The sequence below is a fragment of the Marmota marmota genome, unplaced genomic scaffold (assembly GCF_001458135.2).
Source record: "Marmota marmota marmota unplaced genomic scaffold, marMar, whole genome shotgun sequence".
Taxonomy (NCBI): Eukaryota; Metazoa; Chordata; class Mammalia; order Rodentia; family Sciuridae; genus Marmota; species Marmota marmota.
The window spans coordinates 15,076,170-15,102,328 of record NW_026000205.1 but is presented as its reverse complement, the minus strand read 5'-3'; positions in this window follow the sequence as shown (position 1 = coordinate 15,102,328).

Sequence of the window (26,159 nt, the reverse complement as noted above, 5' to 3'; positions counted from 1 at the left end):
TTCTATGGAAATTATTATATGTAGAGGAATATTCAGCTGCAACAATGGTTCTTCTAATGTTATTTAGGAAACTGGTATTTATTTTTTTTTTTGGAATGTTTGATAGAATTCACCATTAAAACTACATGACCTTGATGTTTTCTTCATTGTTTATGTTATTAATTATTATTAATTATTGATGTTAGCATAGTAATTATTGATTCAATTAGTTTATAGGCCTACTAAAATTAGCTATTTCTCCTTTGGTGAGGTGGCAGATGTGTCTTCCACAGAACTGGACCATTTCACCTAGGTTATCAAGTTCGTGGGTATAGAGGTCTTCATAACCTTCATTCATCTTTTTCTTTATTTAGTTGCTGCATTATAATTATACATGACAGTAGGAATCATGCCCTATTCATACATGCATATATTTCTTGTTTTTATCAGTGGTAAAATAATAGGGTTCATTTTGGTATAATTGTACAAGTATGGGAAAAAAAATTGGTTCCACTTCAGACCCCAGTCCTTCCTCTTTCCTCCCTTTCTTCCCTCGCATCATTCCCCTTCATCTACTCTGCTGATTGTTCTTCTATTTATGTGTAGTTGTTTTTAAAATTTTAAAATTACATAAACATAAAGGTGTAATTCACTGTGGTATGTACATAGCATAATGTGGTCAATTTCATCCCAACATTCCTCTTTTACAGTCATTACAGCCTCACCCTCAACCCCCTTCCTCTCCTTTGCTGACCTCCCTTTAATTTTCATGAGATCCTGCCTTCTACTTCTTTTTTTCCTTACTTGGGTCTGGCTTCTACATATGAAAGAAAACATCCAACTCTCCACTTTTTGAGTCTGGATTATTTCACTTATCATGATGTTCTCCAATTCCATCCATTTACCAGCAGATACCATTGCTCTTTATTGATGAGTAAAACTCTATATATCACATTTTCTTTATCCATTGGTCTGTTGAGAGGCACCTGGGCTGGTTCCATAACTTGGCTATTATGAATTGTGCTGCAATAAACATTGATGTTACTGTACCACTATAATATGCCCATTTATCTATCTATCTACCTATCTATTTATTTATTTTTTGGTGTTGGTGCTGGGAATTGAACCCAGGACCTTGTGCATGCAAGATAAGCACTCTACTAACTGAACTATAACCTCAGCCGCTGATTTTAGTTATTTAGGATAAATATGAAAGAGTGGGATAGCTGGGTCTTATGGTACTTCCATTCCTAATTTTTTGAGGAATCTCTATACTGCTTTCCAAAGTGGTTGCAGTAATCTGCATTCCACTAATACTGTATGAGCAGTAACTTTTCCTCCCACATCCTCACCAGCATTCATTATTATTTGTATTGCTGATGATTGCTATCCTAATTGTAGTTTTCTTTTTTATGTAATTTTTAATTTACATATGACAGCAGAATGCATTACAATTTTTATTACATATATAGAGCACAATTTTTCATACCTCTGATTGTATACATAGTATATTCGCACCAATTCGTGTCTTCATATGTGTACTTTGGAGAGTAATGATCATCACACTCCACCATCATTAATTACCCCATGCCCCCTCCCTTCCACTCTAACCCCTCTGCCCTATCTAGAGCTCATCTATTTCTTTTTTTTAATTTCTTTCATACATGACAATAGTGGAGTGCATTACATGCATAATCTTTTTTTTGCATTACAATTCTTAATACACCTTTATACCACAATTTATCAAATCTCTGTATTTATGGTATGTTGACACCAAATTCACATCTTCATACATGAATTTTGTATAATGATGACCATCTATTTCTCCCATGCTCCCTCTCCCTATCCCACTATGAATCAGCCTCCTTATATCAAAGAAAACATTTGGCATTTGGATTTTGGGGATTGGCTAACTTCACAGAGCATTATCTTCTCTAACTCCATTCATTTACCTTCAAATGCCATGATTTTATTCTCTTTTATTGCTGAGTAATATTCTGTTTCATTTCTAATATTAGTAATATTTTTACCTTGATTGGCCTGACTGAAGTTTCGTCCTTTTTAGTGATGTTTTCTAAGAACAACTTTTGTTTCTGTTGATTTCCCTGTGGATTTCTTGTTTGGATTCCATTTGTTTTTGGTCTAATTTTTATTACTTATGTCTTTTGCTGACCTTAGATCTGATTTTCTACTGTTCTTTTTCTAGTTTCCTAAGGTGGAAGCTCATAGAATGGATTATAAATCTTTCTTGTTTTCTAATATCTACATTCAATGCTACACACTGCCCTCTAAGAGCTGCTTCTGCTGCATCTCACAAATGTCAATCTTATATTTTCATTTTGCTCAAAATATTCTGAAGTTTCCCTTAATATTTCCTTGACTGTATGTGCTATTTAGAAATGTGCTACTAATTTTCACAAATTTAAAGAGGGGGGGTTCAACTTTTTCTGTTATTGATTTCTAGTTTCACTTCATTATGGTCTTAGAGCACACATTACATGATTTCTGTTCTTTTAAATTTGTTAAGGTAAGAAAATAAATTTGTTAAGGTTCACTTTATGGCCTAGAATGTGATATATCCTGGCGAATGTCCCACAGGAACTTGAGGAGAATGTGTAATTTGCTGCTATTGGATGAAGTATTCTATAAATATCAATTACAGGCAATTGATTGATGATTCTGTTCAGTTTGCCCATATTCGTGTTGATTTCCTACCTGATGGATCTGTCAGTTACTTCTGATGGCGGGGTGTTGGAAGTCTTCAGCCGTAGTAGTGGATTTGTCCATCAATTTTTGCTTCATTTTTATTTTGACCTCCTGTTGCTAGGCACATACATTTAAGCACTGTTATGTTTTATTAGAGAATTTATTCCTTTATCATTTGGTAATGGCCTTGTTTATTCCTGATGATTTTCCTTGCTTTGAAGTCTGTTTGGTTTGACATTAATGTGCTGTTGGATTTTGATTATACTTAGCATCCATCCTGTTACTTTGTGTGCCTTTAAACTGAATGTGAACTTCTTGTAGACAATGTATTAGTTGGGTTTTGTTTTTTTAAATCCACTCTGACATCTACCAAATTTTATTTGGTTTATTTAGACTTTGGAAGTGCTGGCTAACGTATCTGTGTGTTTTTCATTTGTTGCTTTTGTACTTTATTCCCCCCTTACTCTTTCTGCTTTCTCTGATTTTAATTTCTCCATTTATATTATTACTATTATACTTTTATCACATATATTATATTTCTACTTATTCCATTTTCTTCTCTTACTGTATCAATTATACTTCTTTTAAATTTTTTGATGGTTATAGTAGAATTTTCAATGTACATTTCCACATAAGAATTGGCAATATACATTTCCAACTAATCTAAGTCTGCTTTCAAATAACCCATGCCACTTCATTGTTATTACAAGTACTATTCTTCCTGTCCTTAAAAACATGCTGTTGGTTTCTTTCCTTATCTATAATCACCAATTCATTGTTACTATGATTATTATCATTTTTTAAAGAGAGAGGTGAGAGAGAGAGACAGAGAGAGAGAGACAAAGAGAATTTTTAATATTTATTTTTTGGCGGACACAACATCTTTGTTTGTATGTGGTGCTGAGGATCGAACCCAGGCCGCACGCATGCCAGGCGATTGCGCTACGGCTTGAGCCACCTCCCCAGCCCTACTATGATTATTTCAAACATATATAAAGTATAATATTTTACTTTACCTTCAGTTATTCTTTTCTAACACTCTTCTTCTTCTTCTTTTTTAATGTAGATCTGAGTCTTTGGTCCCTATATTTCCTTTTCTCTAAACCTGTGTTGTTTTAAATAGCAAAAATTTGGAAACAAAATAAATATTCAACAGCAGGATAAAACTATGGCAAATCCAGGTCATGGAAAACTATGAAGTCATTGAAAATGAATTCAAGCTTCCAACTTGGTTCTGCTCTCCACCTTCTCATTGGTCATCAATCACATTTCAGGAGAGCTCACCCAGGCACCCTGTGAGCAGGGAGAATTAACCATTTCCACTTCCTCTTGTACTTCTGAGAATGTTTTCTAGTGTTGGTAGCATGGGAGAGGCTGCAAGGAAGGTAATCATGTCCAAGATCATGCAACCAGACCCACGGACCTCAGTGGGAGGGCACCAGAGAGCAAAGGACCCCTAGGAAGTCCTGGGAAGTGCATGCCTCATGTACAGTTGGGTGGCTGCAAAGGAGGCTTTTCCTTTGGCCTGGTAATTACTGGGGAGGGTTGGAATAGGATTTTTTTCTCCACCAAGCTTTACCTTTGTCTGCTTATTCAGTACACTAGGATATTTTTCTCTTAGAATCTCAGGAAAGCAAAGAAATGAGAGAAAGGAAAGGCATCTCTGTCTTCAGAACCTCAGCAGCCTTGGCCCTTGGAGGAGCCTCGGGGTTCTAGGTAGGGGCAATGTTTAAAAGAAATTCTCTTGACTAAGAGTCTCCTCTCAAGACTAGGGAAGCATGTCCGTCTGGAGTGAAGCAAGGGAGGAGAGACCAGTGTCCCTGTGACCTGTACCCTAAGTTGAGCCCCTCAAATAGAAAAACAAACTGAAAGATGTTGTAGAAACCTAAAGCAGTAGGGCCTTGCAATTTTCTGGGATAGGAACAGGAAAAGTCATGAAGCTTAGTGAGGGAAGACAAAGTTCTGAGTGACCCGGAGGAATCCTCAGCCAGCACCAAAATGCAGGAGAAGCAAGCCCCCAGCCCACGTGCCTGAGTGCAGTGTGGAGGCTGGTAGAGAGAGCCCCTTAGGGTGGGACCCACTTCATGGTAGAATAGACCAGTGACCCCGACTAGACATGAAAATAGGCCCAATGGTGAATGTCAATGTAGACTAACGACATTGGGCGTGAGATTGCTTGCTTTAGAAAGAACCTGTAGGGAAGGGTTGGCCAAGCCTTTACTGAACTCAAATTTCTACAACCCTGGTAAAAATGATTGTTCAGAATTAACGTTAACTGGGTTATTTAAAAAAGAAGTTGTTGGTTACAACAGTGCCATTCAGAATAGCCAAGCTATGGAGCCACTCAAGATGAACCGAGAGAGAAAATGTGATAAATGGAAATGCAGAACATCATGCCAAGTGAAATAAGCCAAAGGCTGAAAGTCAAAGGTCAAATTTTTTCTCCTATGTGGAAGCCAGAATGAAATGAAGAAAAAAAGTGGAGAATCCCACAAAAATAGAAGGGGGCTCAGTGGATTAGAGGAATGGGATTGAGGGGAAGGAAGGAGGGACTAGAAAAGGCAGGAATGGTGGAATGCAGTTGACCAAGTTATGCCATAGACAATATGTATGTGCCACAGTGAATTTCACCTTTATGTCTGTCTACAAGGCAGCAATTAGAAAAACAATAAATATAATGTTGGGCTGGACTTAGTTTTTCAAATATGTAAAATTGTATTTACAAAACACTTGTATCTGTGAATTAAAATTACTATATGAAAATTTTCATGGTATTTTTTTTTTCGCCCCAGACTCCCTTAGGGTGATGATAGGTGGAGAAGAAAGAGATAATATTACTATTACCAAGTTGTTGGGCCTGAAAACTCCCTCCCACTAAGGGTTAAGTCAGACCATTTTATATCTAAACTGAGTGAGCCAGCAGCCCTGATTGTAAATAAGGAATTAATGAATGCATCAAAGACAATGTTGAGATTGCATAAAAAATGAGCAGTTCACACCTTTTTTTTCAAAGTTAACTTTGTTTCAGCTTAAAAAACCTGATAAATGTTTTCAATTAACAGTTACAGAAAAAGAAAATTATATTGCAAATTCATGCAAAATCTTCCTTCAAAATCACTTGCCTAATTACACAAATCAATTCTTCAGACTGAGAATCGAGCTCCAAAATAGAAAGTACAGATGTTTCAGAAGCAGTTGAATGGATAAGGTGGAGATCTCAGGGTGGCCTGCCCCTGCTTCTCTCTCATGAACATAAAATGAGTTATAGATCATAGACACCTAGTCTTTGAGGGCCCGGTGTTGCTTCATAAAGAATTCAGCACAGTGCCTAGGACATTTGGGGACTAAAGAAGTACAACATAACTAGTCCTGTTGCCTCCCCAGGAAAAATGAATAATAAACCCATTCACCCAGGAAAATATTCTAGTTCTGGAACAATTAAGGGCTGCCAAGCAGCAATGAGCAGACGTGTGGATGCTCTGTGACATTAAGATCCAAATAAATATTTGTTGTCCCCTTCCTTATCATCTTTCATTGTTATTATCATCATCCTTTCAGAACCTTGCAGTCATTCAGACAGATTTTAACGCTATAGAAAAGGAATTGGGCTTGGGAGGCCCGGTTGCAGAACTGATTCAGCCTTTAGCTGACATTTAATTTTGGCAGATTGCTTCCCTGCTCTGGGATCCCATATAATGCATGAGGAGCTGAGTGGTTAGTCTAGATGAGCTTGGGATGACCCTTTCTGCCTTATCTATTGTCACATAATAGTAGAGCAAAGACTTTTTCTTATTGATCACAGTACATCTTTGCTCTGTGTCTGTCTCAGAGTATGTGCCCAACACTTGTTGGCTAATGTGAGTTAGATTTTTTTTTTTTGCTTTGTGGGGTGTGTGTGGAAGGTATGAAGAAAGACAGAGGAGCCAGTGATATGCATGTCCTCACCATTCCCCTTACTCATGGACAGATAAAGATTCTAAAATCTAGGTCCTCAAACCAAGACTGACTCATAGAAGTTTTGCAACATTTTGTGTTTGTGTTTGCTGAATCTATAGCCTCCCATTTCCTAAAAGAATAAGGGATTGCTTTTATATTTTATTCCTAAATCCTTGCTGTGCCTTAAGGATGGAGCAGCCCCTGCTTGATTTTCAGTGGTAGTTCTGCATCATTAATGCCACTAATAACTAACTACAACCCTAAGACAGGAGTCCCCTGAATGATTCTCACTCCTGATTATGGATAAAATTTTAGACCCCGGATTAATAAACATGCGGAAAATACCAACACCCCTCCCTAACGTACCCAACAACGACAACAACAGAAAGTCATCAGTAAGTTCAGAGAAAGAAAGATAAATTTCCTAGAACCCTCCTGTCTGGAGGGACCTATGACATTTGAGCATAAACCTTAATCTTGAATTTCTGGGGACTCAAGGAAATTGAGGAAATAGAAAGATTCAGAGTCTCAGGCAATATCATAGCAATGCATGGGGAAAATGCATTCTTACCCCTGGGCTTCTCCACCAACGCTCTTGGAAGATGCACTGATTAATGTCATGAGCAAGAGTTTTCAGTATCAACTACTGCTTTATAATGCATCGTCTCTTTACAGCTTGCTAATGGCCTAGAATAACATCCTAAAATTTGTGATTTCCCTGCAGTCTGTAAGTCAGATGAATATTTCTGTTGATCTGAGTGAAGGCTAGCTGATCAACAGGGACAACTCATGATACTCTGGTCAGCTGGGTTATATTCAGAATCACTTCTTCATGGTTCTCTTGGCCAAAGTGAATAACAAAGGTAGTCCAGAGGAAAGGAGCAATACACTGTTTCTGCATGGGAGTAGCTTCAAATTCACTTTGTGAGGGTCATGGATAGAAGGAGGTAGAAAATTTGAACCAATTTTAAATAAACCTACCACAGTCAGCCATCTGTCCACCTCCCTTCACATATAAAATGCACTAAGCCCTCGTACCAACCTCCACTCACACAACATCTCATCCAATGATGGCATCATACTCAAAATCAAGATCTTGTTATTGTATCAATTTTAGTCCCAGGTTCTCTTGATCTTGAAAACTAGGAACTGAAACACCAAGTCATCAGGTCCCATACCCCTACCTCCAAGATTTTATGAGATAGTAAAACTTCAATAAACACTCCCATTCCATAGTGGGAATAGTAGTCAGTGGCCTACAGTAATCTGAAATCATATTACTTAAATAGGACATGTTTCTACTCCTCGGGAATGACTTACCATCCACTGTTTTTTTTAGATCTGGGCTCCAATGTTTGATGTACCCTTTCTTTGCTATCATCCTCTCTGACTATGTCTATAGAAGTGGGTTCTCTCTTGGCTTAGTTGTTTCCTCGATCTGCTTCTTGACCTTCAGGAGCTAGTGTTCCAGAAGTGTCTTCATAATTTTTAAAAAATGTCAGTCCTTTTATTACACACTGGAATCATTTTGCCAATTTAACTCCCTTTAAAACTTTGTGGGCTTTCCATGCATCTAATTATCATCTACTTCATGCTTCAAAATCCACATCTGTAATAGCTGCTAAGACAGACCCCTCTCTTTGATGCTACTGCTATTTTTGGGTAAGACTTCTATGTTGTTCAACTTCCCTTTAGTATGGCTAGAAAGGTCTACATAAAGTTAACACAGAATCCTAAAGCAACAGGTTTGATTTGTTTGTTGTAGTCAAGATCATCTTATTTTATTTATTTTTAAGATTTATGGACAATAAAACAAATCTACTTTTCATATATAGTTCCATGAATTATAACATATATTTATGCAACTATCATGACCCAATCACTTCCCAATAGGCCCGACTTTCCAATATTGTTGCATTGAGGATTAAGTTTTCAACATATGAATTTTTGGGACACACCCAAGTGACAAAAATAGACAACCATTTAGTCATCGTGTAAAAACTCTTTTATAATATTCCTTTAAAGACACATTTTTCCCAAGCTCTAACTTCTGATAACCACAAATCTGTTTTCCATCACTATTTTGTCTCCAGGAAAGTTATGTGAATGGAATGGAAAAGTGCATTAAATTCTTAATGTTAGACTTACTCAGCTCAGTGCCTGTAAGTTTTTGCTTGTATCCTCAGTACTTTTCAGTTTGCACTGATGAGCAGGATTCCCATGTATGGATATACCACAGCGTGCAAGTGACATTCACCCATTGAAGGTGCTTGGGCTGCTTCCAGTCTGGGGTAATTATGAATAGAACCTCTCTTAAATATTTGTTCACAGGTTTTTGTGTGGAAATAATGGTTTAAAAATCCAGAGTAAATATCTATGAGTGAGATTGCTTCGTTAAAGCATAAGTGTATGTTTACATTTATAAGAAATGGAACACTGTTTACCACAATTCTCATACCATTTTACATTCCCATCAGCAAGGTATGAGAGCTCAAATTGCTCTTCACTCTCACTAGCACTTGATATTGTCAGTACTTTTTTTATGTTATTCAAGATAATAATTGTGCAGTAGCATCCATCTAGCTGTAACTCACATTTCCCTAGTGGCTAGTGATGAACATGTTTGCATTGACTTATCTGCCATTTGTATATCATCTTCAGTGAAATGGCTGTCTTTTACCATTTTCTTATTAGATTGTTTATTTTTCTGTTGAGATTTGACTTTTGTATACATGCTACATATGAAGCCTTTGTCACATATGTTTTTTGCAAATACGTTTCCCAATCTATAGCTTTTTCCTCATCCATGTAATAAGATTTTTTACTAAGGTCCATAAGGTCCAAGGAATAAGATTTTTCACTAAGGTCAAAATTTGTATAAAGTCCAATTTATTGATTTCTTTTCTTTGATGGGTCATGCTATAGGTGTCGTGTCCAAAACTATTTACCAAGCCCTTGCTTTTGAAAACTTCATTATTTATATATTCTTATGAGAGTTTTATAGCTTTATATTTAAGTCCATGATATGTTTTAAGCTAATTCTTGCATAAATTGTGTGGTTTAGATCAAGATGTATATGTATCTATGGAATATATATGTATATATCATATATAATTATATATATGATATATAATATATATTATATATATATATTCACCATTTTCCCATTCAATTTATTTTGTACCTTTATAAAAAATCAGCTGTCTGAACTTGTGAGTGACTACGCAGGATTTTCTATTCTGTTTGCTGATATCTCTGTGCACCCCTCCTATACCACTCCATAGTCTTGATTATTATAGCTACATAATAAGTCTAGAAGTAGAATAGAACAATTGTCTAACTTTATTCTACTCTCTTTTAGAACTATTCTGGTTACTCTTGCTATTTTTTTTCTCTTATATATTTTGGAATAATCTTGTCTATATCTAGAAAATCATCTTGCTGAGATTTTGCTAACCCAGAAATTGTGTTATCATCAATTCAGTGTGTCAATCAGCATATCAATTTGGAAAGAATTGGCATTCTCACTATATTGAGTCTTCCAATCAGTGAACATGGAAATTTTTTTATTAATTTAGAGTCTTTGATTTCTTTACTTATCATTTATATCTTGGCATACATATATATTTTTTTAAATTTATGCATAAGAATTCCAATTTATTAATTATAAATGATATGTTTATACGTTTTACTTATTTCCATGTGTCCAAAATACAATCGACTTTTTGCATAATGACTCTAATTCCTATGAATTTTGCTGAAGTCAGTTATAACTTCTAAGGTAGATTCTCTGTTTTCTAATTCAAAATAGTTTAGAATCTGAAATAATACTGAATCATTTATTTCAGCTGTTATATTAACTGAGTGTAATATTACAAATGACAAAAAAAGTTTAAATAATCAGATTTTAAGAGAAATAAAATCTGATGACCCATAGTCCTGATGGTCTGGAATAATTAACTACAATGTACTTAATATTTAAGCTGGAGTTTGGCTGATATTTATTCCCCAGAATCTTTTCCATTATTTTGTGTGTAGATAATCATGTGATCTACAAATTGGCACAATTTTATTTCTTTCTTTCTAAGCTATATACCTATTATTTCTTTGCCTTGCCTATTGTTTTATCTAAATCTTCCAATTCTATGTTTAATGACAAGTAGTAATGACAAGAGAACATTTTTGCCTAGTCCCAAACCTCATGGGGGAAACATTCAGTTTCTAAGTATTAGGCATGATGTTAATTCTAAGAGGCTAGATGTAAGTAACTCATTGTAGATGCTGTTCATCAATCTGAGGAAGTTCTCATATTGCATATAGCATATAGTTTGGTCATTCCTTTGTCCTTTTAAATTTATTCTGCCAACCTCTGCCTCTTAATTGGAGAGATTAATCCATTTACATCTAGTGTAACTACTGGAACAAATTAGATTTATGTCTGCCATTTTGCTTTGTTTTTTAGATGCCTTGTCTTTTTAGTTCCTTGATTCTGCAGTTACTGCTTGTGAGTGTGTGTGTGTGTGTGTGTGTGTATTCTAGTGTTCAATCTTACTTTTTCATTTCTTTTACTATATATTTTCATTACTTTCTAATTGGTTTTCATGGGAATTGCCATCATGTGAATTGTAAATTTATAACTATCTAGTTTGGATTAATATCAATTTAACTCAACTTGCTTACAAGAATTCATTTCCTATAAAGTTCTGTTTTCCTCCTACTTTACACTGTTTTTATCAAAAATTACATCATTGTATATGTGTGCACATAAACATAAATTTATATTTTTTTGAGTTTTTATTGTATATCTTTTCTCCATCCTTCTATTTTCAATCTGAATTTATCATAATGTTTGTAGTAAGTTTCTTATTCATAGCTTATAATTGGGCCATTTAAAAAATATGGTCTCCCAATCTTCAATTTTTAAGTGTTATTTTAGATAATTTTAAAAATATGATTATTGATATAATGAGTTTAAACATGCCATTCCATTTTGTTTTGGGCTTGTTCTTTCTGAGGTCTTTTATTTTGTGCCTGTTTTATTTTTACAGCCTTCCTGTATAACACATGAACATGCTTTAAGAATACCATTTTGATCTTGCCCTTGCCGGTGTCGTTTCTGCTTTCCTGATATTCCAAAATTCCTTCTCTTTTATCATTTTCTCTCTGTTTGGAGAATTTCCTCTAACCATTGTTTTAGGATAGGTCTTATGGGGACAGGTCCTCTAAGTTCCCTTCATCTCAGAATGCTTTGATTTTCTCTTCATTCAGAAAGGATATTTTCACTGGATATTGAACTCTAGATTAACAATAATTTTATCTCAGAACTTGAAAAATATTGTGCCACTTGCTTCTGATCTTCTGATGAGACATCTATTATCATTTGAATATTTTTACCTCCATAAATAATGCTTTGCTTTTCTCTAGCAAAAAAAAAAAAAAGATCTTGGTTTCAAGATCTTCACTCTCTTCATTTAGTTTGGGGATGATAAATTATAATGTGTCTTGGCATGATGTTCTTTAGGTTTTTCTCGTTTGGGATTTGTTTAGCATCTTGACTCTAAGTTTATGCTTGTTGGCAAATTTTGGAACTTGTCAGGCATTAATTGTTCTAATACATTGTTAGCCCTTGCTGCCTCTCCTCTCTCCTTCTGAGACTCTAACTACACAAATGCTCAGTTGTTTGCTATCATCCCCAAAACCACCAGTTTGATTTTGCTTTCAGTTCTAGTCTTCGTTTCCTATCAGAGTCATTGGATAGCTGATTCACACATTTTGTCTAGATTTGATTCTATGGGTGGTAGAAGAGACAAAGGTGGGTATGCTCACTCAATCTTACCCAGAACCACAATTGGTACCTCCTCACTTTATGTTGAGGACTGCAAGTTCAAAGCCAACCTCAGCAAGTTCAAAGCCAATCTCAGCAACTTAGCAAGGCCCTAAGCAACTCTGCAAGATATTTAAAAAAAAAAGATTTTCTAATATGTTGAGTTCAACCCCTCTATAATCTATGAAATTCTATTGCAAATTGGCCAATGTTTTCTTTAACTGTCATTTTTATATTACAATCATATCCTGTCATCTAGGTGTTACCACTTAACCCTTTCAAAATACTACCTAGAAATCACCTCTCCAAAATCCACAAGTCCGTAGATGAGTACCTGATCTTTCACATTGCCACAGGAATATGTTTTTAATAATTGTTTGTCCCTTTCATAAGTCAACATTTTTCTACTTTCTATAATAATCTCCTGGACATTTTCCTACTTTAGTTAGCAGTTTCCCCACTGTTTTTTTCAGCTTCCACAGTCCATCTAGTACCAAAGCCAATTCTATATATTTTAGGCTTTTGTTATAGCAGCAAACCCTTTTTTAGATACCTACTTCTGTATCTGCTAATTCTTGAGGTAGAACCATTCCAAAATTGAAAGGTTTTAAACTACAATAACCTGTAATTTCTCACGAGCTGAAGAATCGCATGAGTGACTTTGCTCAGTGGCTTTCATCTGAAGGTGCTAATGTGTCTGTGGTCAGCTGGGGTCAGTCAGGGACTGTCTGGTACAGGGTAGCTTATGCTGAACTAATTGACTGAGTTGGCTCTGTTCTATATGTTCTCTTATCCTTCGCCAGGGTAGCCTGGGCATATGGTTCAAGAAATATGGAAAGCACACAAATTCACTGGAGGTCTATTTCTGAGACTCATACACGATCCCCATCTGCTACATTCTGTTGGTCAACCAGAGTCACGAGTCCACTCTACATCCAAGGAGAGGTAAAATAACATTCCATCTCTCCATGGAAGAAGTTACAACAAATGTTTCAGGAGTGCACAGATAGGGAGGAAAACATTGAGGCCATTTTTGTAATCTATCTACTTTATCAATAACAGTTTGACCAAAAAAAAAATGTACAGAGGCTTTCCCCATGAAGTTGGATCTTCCAGAAATCCAGGAGCTCAATGTTGAGATCTTTTTAGTTCTTGAAAGGAAAATTCATGGGCCTTGGAGATTGGATGTAGATATTATAGAAGTCCCTCTGAAGAGCATAGGACAAATCCAAATACAGCATTTGGGGATGCACCTGATTTAAATTATTTACTTGCAGGTTTACTTAAATTATTTAAAGCTTTGAGTATGGTTAGTGCTGCTATTTGCAATCTGAATCTCTCTAGAGGAAATAATCAAAGAAAATCAGAGATCAAGAGAAGGAGGAATGACATAACCAGGGTCAGAATAAGAGAACAGCAATAAAGGAGTGAACACAGAGTGGAAGCCCAGGAGGGCAGGCATGATAGTTGAAGCTCCAATCATAAAATGTCCTGATGATATGTGTTGCTTTTATAATCTCACCAAGACCTTCAGTCTTCAGAACCATGCTGGACTGGGGATCATTTGCAGTGGTCCTGGCAATACTTTCTGAAAATATATTGTACTCTATTCTTCTAGAACTGGAGCTGTCAGTTTCTCATGGGATATCACACCAATGAGTAATCTGAACACGTTTCTCTGAATGACCTTGGGGGCCCTGAAGAAGCAAGAATTCGCCTCAGGCTGGGAGGACAGAAGTGATGTAAAGAGAATGTCATTGGTAGTGGTAGGGGGTTTACTGGAGGATGAACCCAGGGGTGCTTAACCTCTGAGCCACATCCCCAGCCCTTTTGATTTCATTTTATTTCATTTTTTTTTAATTTTGAGAGAGGGTCTTGCAGGGTTGCTTAGGGCCTTGCTAAGTTGCTGAGGTTGGCTTTGAACTTGCTGAGGTTAGCTTTGAACTTGCAGTCCTCCTGCCTCAGCCTCTGGAGTCGCTGGGATTACAGGCATGCACCATACCTGCAGGCTTCTCATTGGCTTTTGAGAGCAATGTGGAGACCCTTTACTGGAGGACATACAGGAAGAACATGCCTGTTATTTAGTGGGTCTGCATCCATAGGAAAATTCAGTCTCTTCTGGGCCTAGGGGTTCCCAAAATCTTAAAGGTCTTCTCACTCATCATGGGAATCCGTTCTGGACACTTCTAAACCTGTCTTGATGACTCAGTATTCACTGATACAGTCCAATACTTCTTGGGGTGGCTGTTAGAACCCATTTACTTAGTTTGCTGTAGTGCCTGATCGCTCACTGGGGACTCCATGAAGCTGAGTAAGGGAACTGCAGTGCTTTCATTCTTATGAATTCTCAGTTTCTATTCTCCTGGACTGAGTTATCCAGGTTCATACAATGGCTTTCGACACAAGGGGTTGATTTGCCCTAAAGATTCCAAGATGATAGAAACTCAAGAGAGATGATAATAGATGCATCCAAAATGGTTTGGGGTGTCAAAAAACACTCAGGGCCTTGGAGCAGGGAAGTCATCCCCAGCCAGTAGTCTCAGCAAGCCATTGTCCTAAAAGTGGACCACATGTCCTTCTTTTTATTTTAATATTCCTTTTTAAAAAAAAAAAAGTGAGATGAGGTCATCGCCTTTTCACTTCCTTCTTGAGAGCTGACACATCCAGTGCAAATGAAGCTAATGACGAGAGACAGAATTTTAATGTTAATTAGATATTCCATGTGTCTTAGTTCATCAGAGAACGATTGCTCTTTTATGTATCAGATGAAAGCAGAGCTCTTGCTTGGAGGAAAACAGAGTACACAGAAAAGAAAGTATTCTCAGTTTTGTAATTATTCAAATGATTGTTGCTTTTTATAAAAGAAAAAGATTTTGAGAGGGCAGGAGGATACTTAGCAATAACACAACTGCATGGCAGGAAGCCACAGCAGAGCCTTCAAGACCCTCTTTTCTCTTTTTTAGCAAACATTGTTAAAAACCGTAATCTCCAATTAGGAAACAACCTCTCAGAGAGTTTTCAGTGGCCTCATTAAACAAGTAGGAGGTGGGTGGTAGGACCTAGCCCCCTTCTAAATGGACCTACCCAGAGGGAAAAGGGCAAAAATAAAGAGAAAGTCCCCTGCCCCTGTACTGTGCCAATATCCAGGTTGGAAGAAAGACACTAGGCCTGCATGTCCTAAGTACTTTTTAAAATTTAGTTAAAAATAAGGTTGGTGCAAAGAATGAAGACTATTCCATTCCATCTGGGAACTCCATTTTCACACATAAAAAATGCACATGTTGGATGAGCTCAGAGAATCTGAATAAAGGCTGCAGGGGCCTCCTCTTCCCTAACCTCCAGGGTGCAAGGCAGAGGTATAGGTTAGCGTAGGAATGGTTTTTAAATTACAAGTGAACAAATAAGCTTCTGTTACTGGTGGAAATATGTTATGTTCTGGTAGGTTGAGAAACAAAAAGGTTGAAAAACCAGTTGAGTGGATTCATTATTCCATCATCAAATCTTTATTAATTTGAGAATTATCTGATTCTACTTGATAGGTGAACCAATGAGTGGAAATAAAGAATTGACATTTATGAATAAAACATTTAATATTTACCATTTTCTTTTGTTACTTTTGAAATTTTTCAATATTTTGGAATAATTTTATAATTTTAGATTTACAAAAAAAAAATTGGAAAAAGAATTTCCATGTATCCTTCATCCAGTTACACTTAATGTTTATGTCTTATATATAACTATGGTACATTGGTCCCAACATTTGTACATTATTATTAACTAATTTTAAGTTTCATTTGGATTTTGCCAGTTTCCAGCTAATATCCCATTTCTGCCCCAGGATACAATTCAGAACCTTACATTGCATTTAGGCAATATTTAGTCTTGTGTATTCATTTTCATGCTGTGTATTGTTTGGGTGGACTTATAAGTCAATGAATACTCATGGCTCCCACTCCTCAGAAGCTCATGGGTCTATAAGGCAAAATCATATTGCAGAAAAGTTTATGCATCTCCATCCTTGGATCTTTATTTCATTTACGGTGCTGGGGATGAAACCCAAGGCCTTGTGCCTGTTGGGAAAGGGCTCTACCACTGAGCTACATCCCCAGGCCAGACCTTAGAACTTTAAAATTTAATATATGAAGCTTGAGGATGCCATGCCAGTAGAAGAGTCTTTCTTGGAAGTCCATAGCTCATTGATCAGCAGACAACCCATAATGGTGACGCTAGTAATATGCCAGCTGAATCTTATGTGCTAACTGGCTCAGGATGGGATAGATAAGCAGGGTCCTTCTTTTAGGACATTCTGACCAGCAAAAAAATATTGTATTACATATGTCAATCAAAGCAAGATGTACAAAAACAGAGTCCAACAGGCTGTTTCACATCATGTATCCATTTTTTCTTTATTTCTCTTTAGGTTCTTTGGCATTATGTAGACTCAACTGGAGATATGTAAATAATCCTTCCTAATCAGAAAGAATAATCCAAATAAAATTGACAAAACTTTTTTCAAATAGATAAAATCTGAGATAATAGGGTGTAGGGAATTAGGCATTTTGTGTAGAACTCTGGTGAGAAAATGAACTGACTCATCCTTCAAGGTCACAAGGGACTTTGCAATTTGGGTTCTCAAGATATGGATACCTATTGACACAGTCAGCCAAAAGATAGTCAGCACAATATTATTGCAATTAGAAGCAACATAATTGTTGGTCAAGATTGTTTAGACAACTTATAGGACAGGCATATAGAATTAACGTGAAGCTTTAAAAAATAACATTAAAAAAGAATATTTATTGACAAAGTACTGCTAATAGACAATAGGATTCTTTTGTGTATGTAGGTATGTATATATTTGCTTTTTGAGAGTTGTTTTACTAAATATGTTAACAATGATTATTTGGGGGAATTGGAGATATTCTAACAATATTGAGATGTAATTCACATACCATACAATGCCCCGCCTTAAATCGTTTGCTTATTCTAGACATGTCTTATGAATGTTATTATACAATATGTGGCCTCTTGTAACTGGCTACTTTCATTTAGCATAATGTTCCCAAGGTCCCTGCATGTTGTTCCATGTGTCAGTACTTCATTTTGTTTTTAGTGACTGGATTATAATAATTCATTGTTTGGATATATTACATTTTATTTTACCATTCATCATTTGATGAGTATTTGGGTTGGTTCCACTTTGTGATTATTATGAATAATGCTGCTATAAACATTTGTGTACATATTTTTCTGTGGACACATACTTTCATCTCTCAGATCTATAGCTAGGAATAAAATTGCAGGGTCCTATGGTCATTCTGTTTCATTTTCTGAGAAACCACCAAACTGCCCAAATGGCTGCACCATTTTGCATTCTCACTAGGAATGTATGAAGGATTCAATTTCCTCACATTTTTAGCAACACCTTCTATAACCTGACTCTTTCATATAGCCCTCATAGTATGCAAAGCAGTACATTATTATGATTTTGGTTTGTATTTCCACAGTGACTAATGATGTTGGATGCTTTTTCATGTGATTTCTGACCATTCTTATATCATTTCTAGAGAACTATTCAGATCCTAGGTCTAATTTTAATTTAGTTATTCATCTTTTTATTATTATCTGGTATGAATTCTTTACATATACTCAATATACAGAAATCCCAGAAGAAATCATTGATTTTTCAAATTTTTTTTTCTTGGTGATATCACCTATAGCACAGAAGCTTTTAATTAAAATTAAGTCCAATTTGTCTACTTTTTCTCCCCCCATCCTGAGGGTTTGTTTGGGTTTTTTTGTTTGTTTGTTTGTTTGTTTGCACCAAGGATTGAACCCAGTGGTGTTTTACCACTGATCTACATCCCCAGTCCTTTTCATATTTTTATTTTGAGACAGATCTCACTAAGTTGCTGAGGCTAACTTCAAATTTGTGATCCTTCTGCCTCAACTTCCCTAGTCTCTAGGATTACAGGCATGCGCCACCACACTGGCTCCTTTGTATTTTTGGTGTGCTATCTAAGATACTATTTCCTAAAATTAATCACAAAGACTCTTCTTCAAAGAGTTTTAGTTTTAGCTTTTGCACTGAAGTGTATTAATCATTTCAAGTTAATTTTTTTTTGTATAGGGTAATGAAGGGGTCTGATTTTATTCTTCTATGGGTGGATATTCAATTGCCCCCAAAATCATTTGTCAGAAATAGTATTCTTTCTCTAATGGTCGTGTGCCCTTGTCAAAAATCAGTTGACAACAAATGAAAGGATTCATTTTCTAAGTTCTCAGTTCTGTTCCTTATGCCAGTAACATACTCTAGCTCTGCAGTAAGTTTCAAAGGGAGTCCTCAAATGGAAAAAATGGGGAAGTAGGAGTCCTCAAATTCTGTTCTTTTCCAAGGTGTGTTTGCATTTGTACATGCATTTTGTGATCATTTCTGGTTATACATTTCTGCAAAAAGGCAGCTGGTATTGACAAGAATCACATCGAAGCTGAAGATCAATTTGAAACATACCACCATCTGAACAATACTAGCTTCTTATTTATGAGCATGAGGTGTCTTTCTACTTATGTAGATCCCTTTAATTCTTTTCAGTAATATCTTATAGTTTTCACTCTATAAGTTCTGCACTTTTTTGGATCAGTTTAAATATGATATCTTTTTTGATGCTATTATAAATGGATTTTTTTAGCTTAATTTTTAAATTGTTTACTGCTAGTCTATAGGCATAAAACTGTTTTGATTATTGATTTTCCACCCAAAACTTGCTGACTATACTTAGATTTCTGATGCTTTGTGAATGTGTGTGTTTGTATGTGTGTTTCTGAAGAGTTTCTGTACATGATAATATCATCAACACATGGTGCTATTTGTACTCCTTCCCTCCCAAGATGAATAATTTTGTTACCTTTTTTCCTTATACCAAATGTGCTGGCTTGAACTTACATTACCATGCTCTGCAGAAGGGGCATGAGCATACAGGATCTCTTTATTTTTATTTTCTTGTCCTATTTATTCTTATCTTAGGTTTTTTTAAATCTTTTTTTCACTATTGATTTTGATATTGATAATTTTGTTCCTTTTTTTCTTCCTTTGATTATACGTACTTGCTAAACCTTCTATAAATATAAAATATAAAAGTTAGCAAAAAAATTTTTTTCTAAAACCTCCGTGGGGAGGAGGTAGATGTGAGAGAGGAGCCTGAACTACTGAGGCTGGTTAAGGATCATGTGCTCAGTGTGCATTTCAGGTTTCCCACTGACCCAGACTGACAGGCAACCAAGGACATAGAAGAGGGAAGACAAGAAGATGAATTTGAGAATCAAACTACCTTAATTGGTTCTTGATTGTCCCCCAAAGACTCGTGTATTAAAGGTGCTCATGATGGTGCTGGTAGGAGGTGGTAGAAACTTCATGAGGTGGAGCCCAGTGGAAGGTCCTTAGGTGACTGGTGGTGTGCCCTTGAAGCTATTGTGGGTCACCAGTCTCCTTGACCTCCTCCTTCTCCTTTTCCTTCTTCTTTCTCTTGGCTGAGAGAGAAATGGCTTTGCTCTGTCACACCCTCCCACCATGATACATTGCCTCATCTCGGGCCCAAAGGGCCAACTGATCATGGTCTGGAATCTTCAAAACTGTGAGCCAAAATAAATCTTTTTCTTTATCGGTTGGTTATCTCAGGTATTTTTTTTATAGTGATGGAAAGCTGACTGACATATAAGCCATACTTTCTAAGAGGACATGGGGGAAGTGGCCTCAGTGTAAGGATGACCACTCAGAGAACATGTAACCCCAAGAATGAAGCCTAATGCAAATACGAACATGAGTGATGATCGTATGTCAATGCAGGTTCGTCAGTCATGACAAGTGAGCCACTCAGGTGGAGGGCGTTGATAGTGGGAGGGACTATGCATATGCAGGGACAGGTGGCAGATGAGAACTCCGTAACTTCTGCTCCATTTTGCTGTAAACCAAAACCTCCCTAAGAAAGAAATCTTATTAATGAATAAATAATGATTAAATAAAAAATAGAGGAGCCCATTGTTTTGAATTAAACTGCACTAGACCCCAAGGACCAGACTAAAAGTTGAAACAGAGTCATTCATATTCAAATTCCACAACATACAGCTCACACTAACTTGTTATATGACCTGAGAAGTCAGGAGAAAGATTTCCCAAATAGGCTGATTTCAGTCCACATGATAATGAAATCCCCTCTGCTTTAATCAGTAGCCAAAAAAAGTAATTTAATATTAACCAATCAGCTATTTTTCTATTGTTCTGTCTTTCCACAACTAATAAAAATAGGAACTTTGAAGTAACCAATCCACTCTTTGTTCTTTGTTTTGCTTTCTTCAACACTTCTTTGTCTATAAAACAAACATCTTCTGCTTAGCTCATTGGAACACTTACTCTATTCTATGAAATGAAGTGTTGCCTGATTCTGGAATCACAGATAAAAGCAATTCAGATTTTTAAACTAAATTTGTTGTAATTTCGTCTTTTGACATAGAGCTGTTTAGCTAGACATAGAGATAGACAGATGGCTAGCTAGATATGGATAGATGATAGATGATAAATAAGAGATAGATTTAAACAAAACAGTTAATCAGAAGTAAAGAAAATGGATAATATTTGACAATGCAATCATCTAAAATCGGACCCTGAGACAAGGATTTAAGTGAATGTTGCTTATTGGTAAGCTGATCCCAGCAACTAGCAGTAGAAGAATCGAGATAGAGAAGGGAAGGAGGCCAAGGCTGAGCATGACATGCAGGATATCACTGGTCCACTGAGGACCTCTTGCATACTGTGTAAAACAGCTCAGCGTCATTCCACCTGAGGGGCAAGAATGCTGATCTTCTACTAGCATTTGTCCTTTGTTGTTACACTTGTGTCATGTGGGAGCCCACCATGCTCCTGTGGCTGGAGCAAACCTGTACACAGCCGTGTGTGGTGGCACACACCTGTTATCCCAGCTACTCAGGAGGCTGAGGCAGGAGGATTGAAAGTTCAAAGCCAGCCTTGCAATTTGAGGCCCTGAGAAACTTAGTCAGAACCTGTCTTAAAATAAAATATAAAAAAGGACTGGGATGTGGATCAGTGGTTAAGCGTCCCTGATAATCCCCAATACATTATTAAAACAAAAACAAAACAAACCCTGCACACAGAGTCACAGAGGCTGACAGAAAGCAACCCTGTTCACGATTGAGAACTGGGAATGCCAAAGACATACTGGGTTCTCTTAACCAAGTTAGCTTTTTAAATAAATTTAATATATAATGTGATTTCTACATTTCACATGAGCACTTGTCATGAGGAGCTGTGGGCCTCCAGATAGAAGGATTTCTTATCTAGCTTCTGCGTCCCCAGTCCTGTGCATTTTGAAGGGGGCCAGGAATGAATAGATTGGAGACTCCACGTGTTTGTGTAGAGTTGAGAAAGAAAATGCAATATGTCCATGTTACGCTGGCAAATATGGGGCCGTGCTTAGGATAAGGGGGTAGGTTTAAATGGAACCAAGCCCAAGCACTGTGCGTCTGACTAGGAGATAAGTAGAACAAGCCTTTCTAGTCTCTTAAGAAAGGGGACTTCCCCGTGGCACCCTCTAAGGACAGTCCCTGAGGAGCCAGTCTTGATATTCAATGGGGCTCAGAAACCTCACCCCTACTCACATAAAAGGAAAGCAAATCTATCAGTCTATCTTTGGGGAATGTTCATAGGATACCTTCAGGTAGCGTCTCAAAAATATTCACCATGCCCAGTCTCTCTTCCTTTCTCAGTTCCATTCCTACGTTGGCTTCCTTCTTAGTCTTCCTGTGGTCCTCTGTCAAGTCTGGAATTACAGGATACAAGTCTGTCACCCCCATGGAAAGAACGTCATTCTCCCGATTCCCAACATTGGCCCAGTGTTTGGTTACCTGGGCCTGCTCGGGTCACGTGCCCTTCCATCTTCAACAGTCACAGCCAGAGGCTCAGTGGTCTGATTGTGCAGGACAAGGGTATGTATCCATTCCTGGAGTGAACAAAGGAAGGCAGCTTTACCCAAATTATATGGACTATGGATAGGAGAAGAGGGCTCTCCAAAGGAAAGGTGGAGAGCTGTCGTCAGATGCAGGAGTGACACTAGGCAGGCAGAGATCTCCGAGGCCTTTGTCATAATCAAAGCCAGTGTTCTCTCTGCCTGTGGACACCTTCTTTACCTTTAAGATCCATTTAATTCATTTTTTGTGACCTATTTGTGATATACATGTGAACATGTGTACATGTTATGAAGCAAGTGCTTGCTAAACTAGCCAGAGAAGCATCAAATTATCACACAATTAAGTACATATTTAAATGCAATCAGTGTGTAATTATCAGAAAACTGGTGCAATGACTGATCACAGAAGTTCTCTTCCAGAGAACTTGCAGAAGTTCTTCTCTCTATTGGCCCACTGGAACCAGGCTGCCCTAACTCCAGCAAGAGGAGATATATTCAACTTAACTTCCTATGAGCCCAAAGCTCTCAAGGTGTTTCATGGCATGTCAACTGGACTTTATAATCTACTTAAAATAAATATGCAGAAGATTTTTTGTAGGAGATTGATATACTTAATACAACTGTCAATAACAAAGAACTAACAAAAATAAGTTTGTTCAGCAGACAGATAAACAGAGAGAACCTTGTAACCAACAACTATAGAAAACATGTTATCTTCAACATACATGAACTACTAACCAAAATGACTGCATTTGAGTCTATTAAGGTTATTTCAAAAGATATCAGCCTTTAATACCATAAAGTCAACCTTCTTTGAGTATAAGTTAATCCATTTAAAAATCTATAGCAAAACTAATTTTTAATTTTTCAAAAAATTTTACCACAATTTTAGAGTAAAAAGTCATATTTCTAAATAATTCATGGGTCCAACAGGTGTAATATTGAAAACATTTAAAGTTGAAAATATAAAAAGGCCACACATTAAAACAATTCCTAAAGAAAGATATGTAGCCTTAAATATTTCTCTTAGAGAAAGAAACCTGAAAAATTATGACCAAAGTACCAACTGAGAAAGATTAAAAAAAAGAGAGATACAGAATAAATCAAAGAGCATAGGAAGAAGAAATTTTAAAGGTGAGAGAAAAGACTAATAAAACAAAATATAGAAAAAAATAAAGAAACCAAATCTTATATTTCTGTTTTTAAGAACTATAAAAAACAGATGACCCTCTATCCAGACTGAGCAAGGCAAAAAGAGGTCAGGCACAAATCATTTTATAACTGAAAAGTTAGATAAAACTACAGATTTTGCAGAGATGTACATAAGAGAGAATACTCTGAAAAATTATAGCTTTAAATTTGAAAACTTAGACAAAAGGAAATATTTTCTAGAAACAAAAATGACCTCTGGAACTGACTCAGCATGAGAGAAAATCTTTACTATTTCAAAAGACTTGAATACAGATTATATAGAACTCTTATTGATATTATCATTAATATTGTTAATAAGTTTAATAAAACACTAATAGCATATTCTTATCATTAAACTTACTATTAAGTAAGAAGGCAATCTTGTTTTTAAAAATAGGAAAAAGACTTGAACAGATACTTTGCATAGAAAGACACAGTTGCTAATAATCACATGAAAAAGAGTTTGATATTAGTAATCATTGCTCAAATTCAAATTAATACAACAGTGGAACACTATTTTATACCCAATAGAATGGATAAAATTAAAATTCTTAGAACATCAAGTGTTGGCCAGAATGTGGAATAACTGATCCCTCATATACTGCTGGTGGAATGTAAAATGACAAAGCACTTTAGAAAATTCTGGCAATTCCTTATAAAGTAAACCATGTGCATATCAAAATACTAAGCAATTCCACTCTGGAATATTTACTCAAAGAGTTGGACATTAATGTTATAGTTGAAGTACTTATGATAGTTCCAAATTGTAAGCAACCTAAATATCCATCAAAGGGGGAATGGTTAAGCAAATTGTGTACATTCATACAGTGAAAAATTACCTGTTAATAATAAAAAAAAAAGCGAGATTCTGATTCACTAGTAGCTTGGATAAATTTCAATGAAAGCTACTTTGAGTGAAAGAAGCTAGGCATAAAATAATGCATTTTATATGATACTATTTAAATTATGTTTTAAAAAAGGCAAAACTAATCTATGATAAAAGAAATCACAGCAGCAGTTTCTTGGGGAGAAGATAGGGGGATGGCATTGGCTGAACAGGTACATGAAGAATTTTTCTAGAGTGATAGAAATATTCTAAATCTTTAAGAGAATATGAGTGATGTGGGTATATACATTTATGAAAACATTACATTACAGACTTAACTTTGCATTTCACAATGTATAAACTATATCTCAATAATCATATGTTTAAAACTAGTCCAATAAAAGATAAGGAAAATGAATTAGTGGTTGAATCTCCAAACACATGCACACACATAGATCCAATTAGCAAAACAAAATGGCCTCAATGGTTTTGCAATTTCTACCAATCACCAAGAGATGGATAGCCTTGGTCTTGCTGATTCTGCAGATGAAGCGATGTCTCCAACTCCAAGAGGTGATCTGTACCCATGTGTGGGGGTGGCTGGTTGACCTCAGTGGGGAGTAGAGCATATTGGGAGTGAAGGAGAGCTGGGCAGTTCCTGTGGGTCCTGCAACACATACCAGAGACATTGTTGGTTAACCACCCTAATGTTCCTTCTTTCTTGATAATGAAATCTCAGTGTTGTGCAGCTAGAAAGTGACCTTGAGATTTAAGGTGAATTTGACCCCACCTCAACCCCTAAGGAGATGAATCTTCCTTCGTCATGACAAGTCATTCTCCTTGAGGATGTGAGTTGAGTCCAGTAGGAGAGAGATTGCGGGTGGGCACAGAGACTCCCTGATATGTTTTCTAGACTTCAAAGGGGGACATAGCAAGGTACTTTCCCTCATCTGGCTCCAAGCACTGCTGTGTCTGTGGAGCTCCTGCAGACATCTTTGACCCTGGAGGAGGCCCCTAGAGGGAAAAGCCCACTTGAGGATGGGAGGGAAGCTGGAGGGAATTTACGTTCTTGGTGGCGTTATTATGATAAGAGCAACGGAAGTAATTGGTGAATTTTAAATAATGGGTGCTCAAGTTATGCTTTAAATTCATCATGTAACTTGCAGTGTGGAAAGTGGACGAGGAGAGCAGGAAATGGTGTGTGTGATGGTCAATGTGGATGTTAACTTGATTGGACTAAAGAGAGTTCAGGCTGTGATGATGAAGGTGTCCTTGAGATAATTGGCATGTGGGACAGCAAACTGAAGGGGGGAGACCTGCTCTGAATGTGGGTGACACAATCTCATAGGCTGGGGGCCTACATGAAAAAAAATGTGGAAAAGGGAGGAAACTGAGGCAGATGCAAACTAGATTCTTCTTGGGTGAGTGTTTTGATTGTTGCTGCAATCACTCTGACCAGTGATTCTCCAGGGAGTTACTAGGTCTTTTCTGAATGGGGCTGCATCATTGCCTGCTCTCTCTATATATATCCCTCTTTTTTTTATTAGTGCATTATAGTATACATAATATTGTTCTTCATTTTGACATAATTATCCAAGCATGGAATAAAATTTGCTCCAATTCAGTCCCCAGTGTACTTCCCTTTCCTCCCTTGTTCCCTTTTCTCTACAGGTGTGATATATATATATATATATATATATATATATATATATATATATAT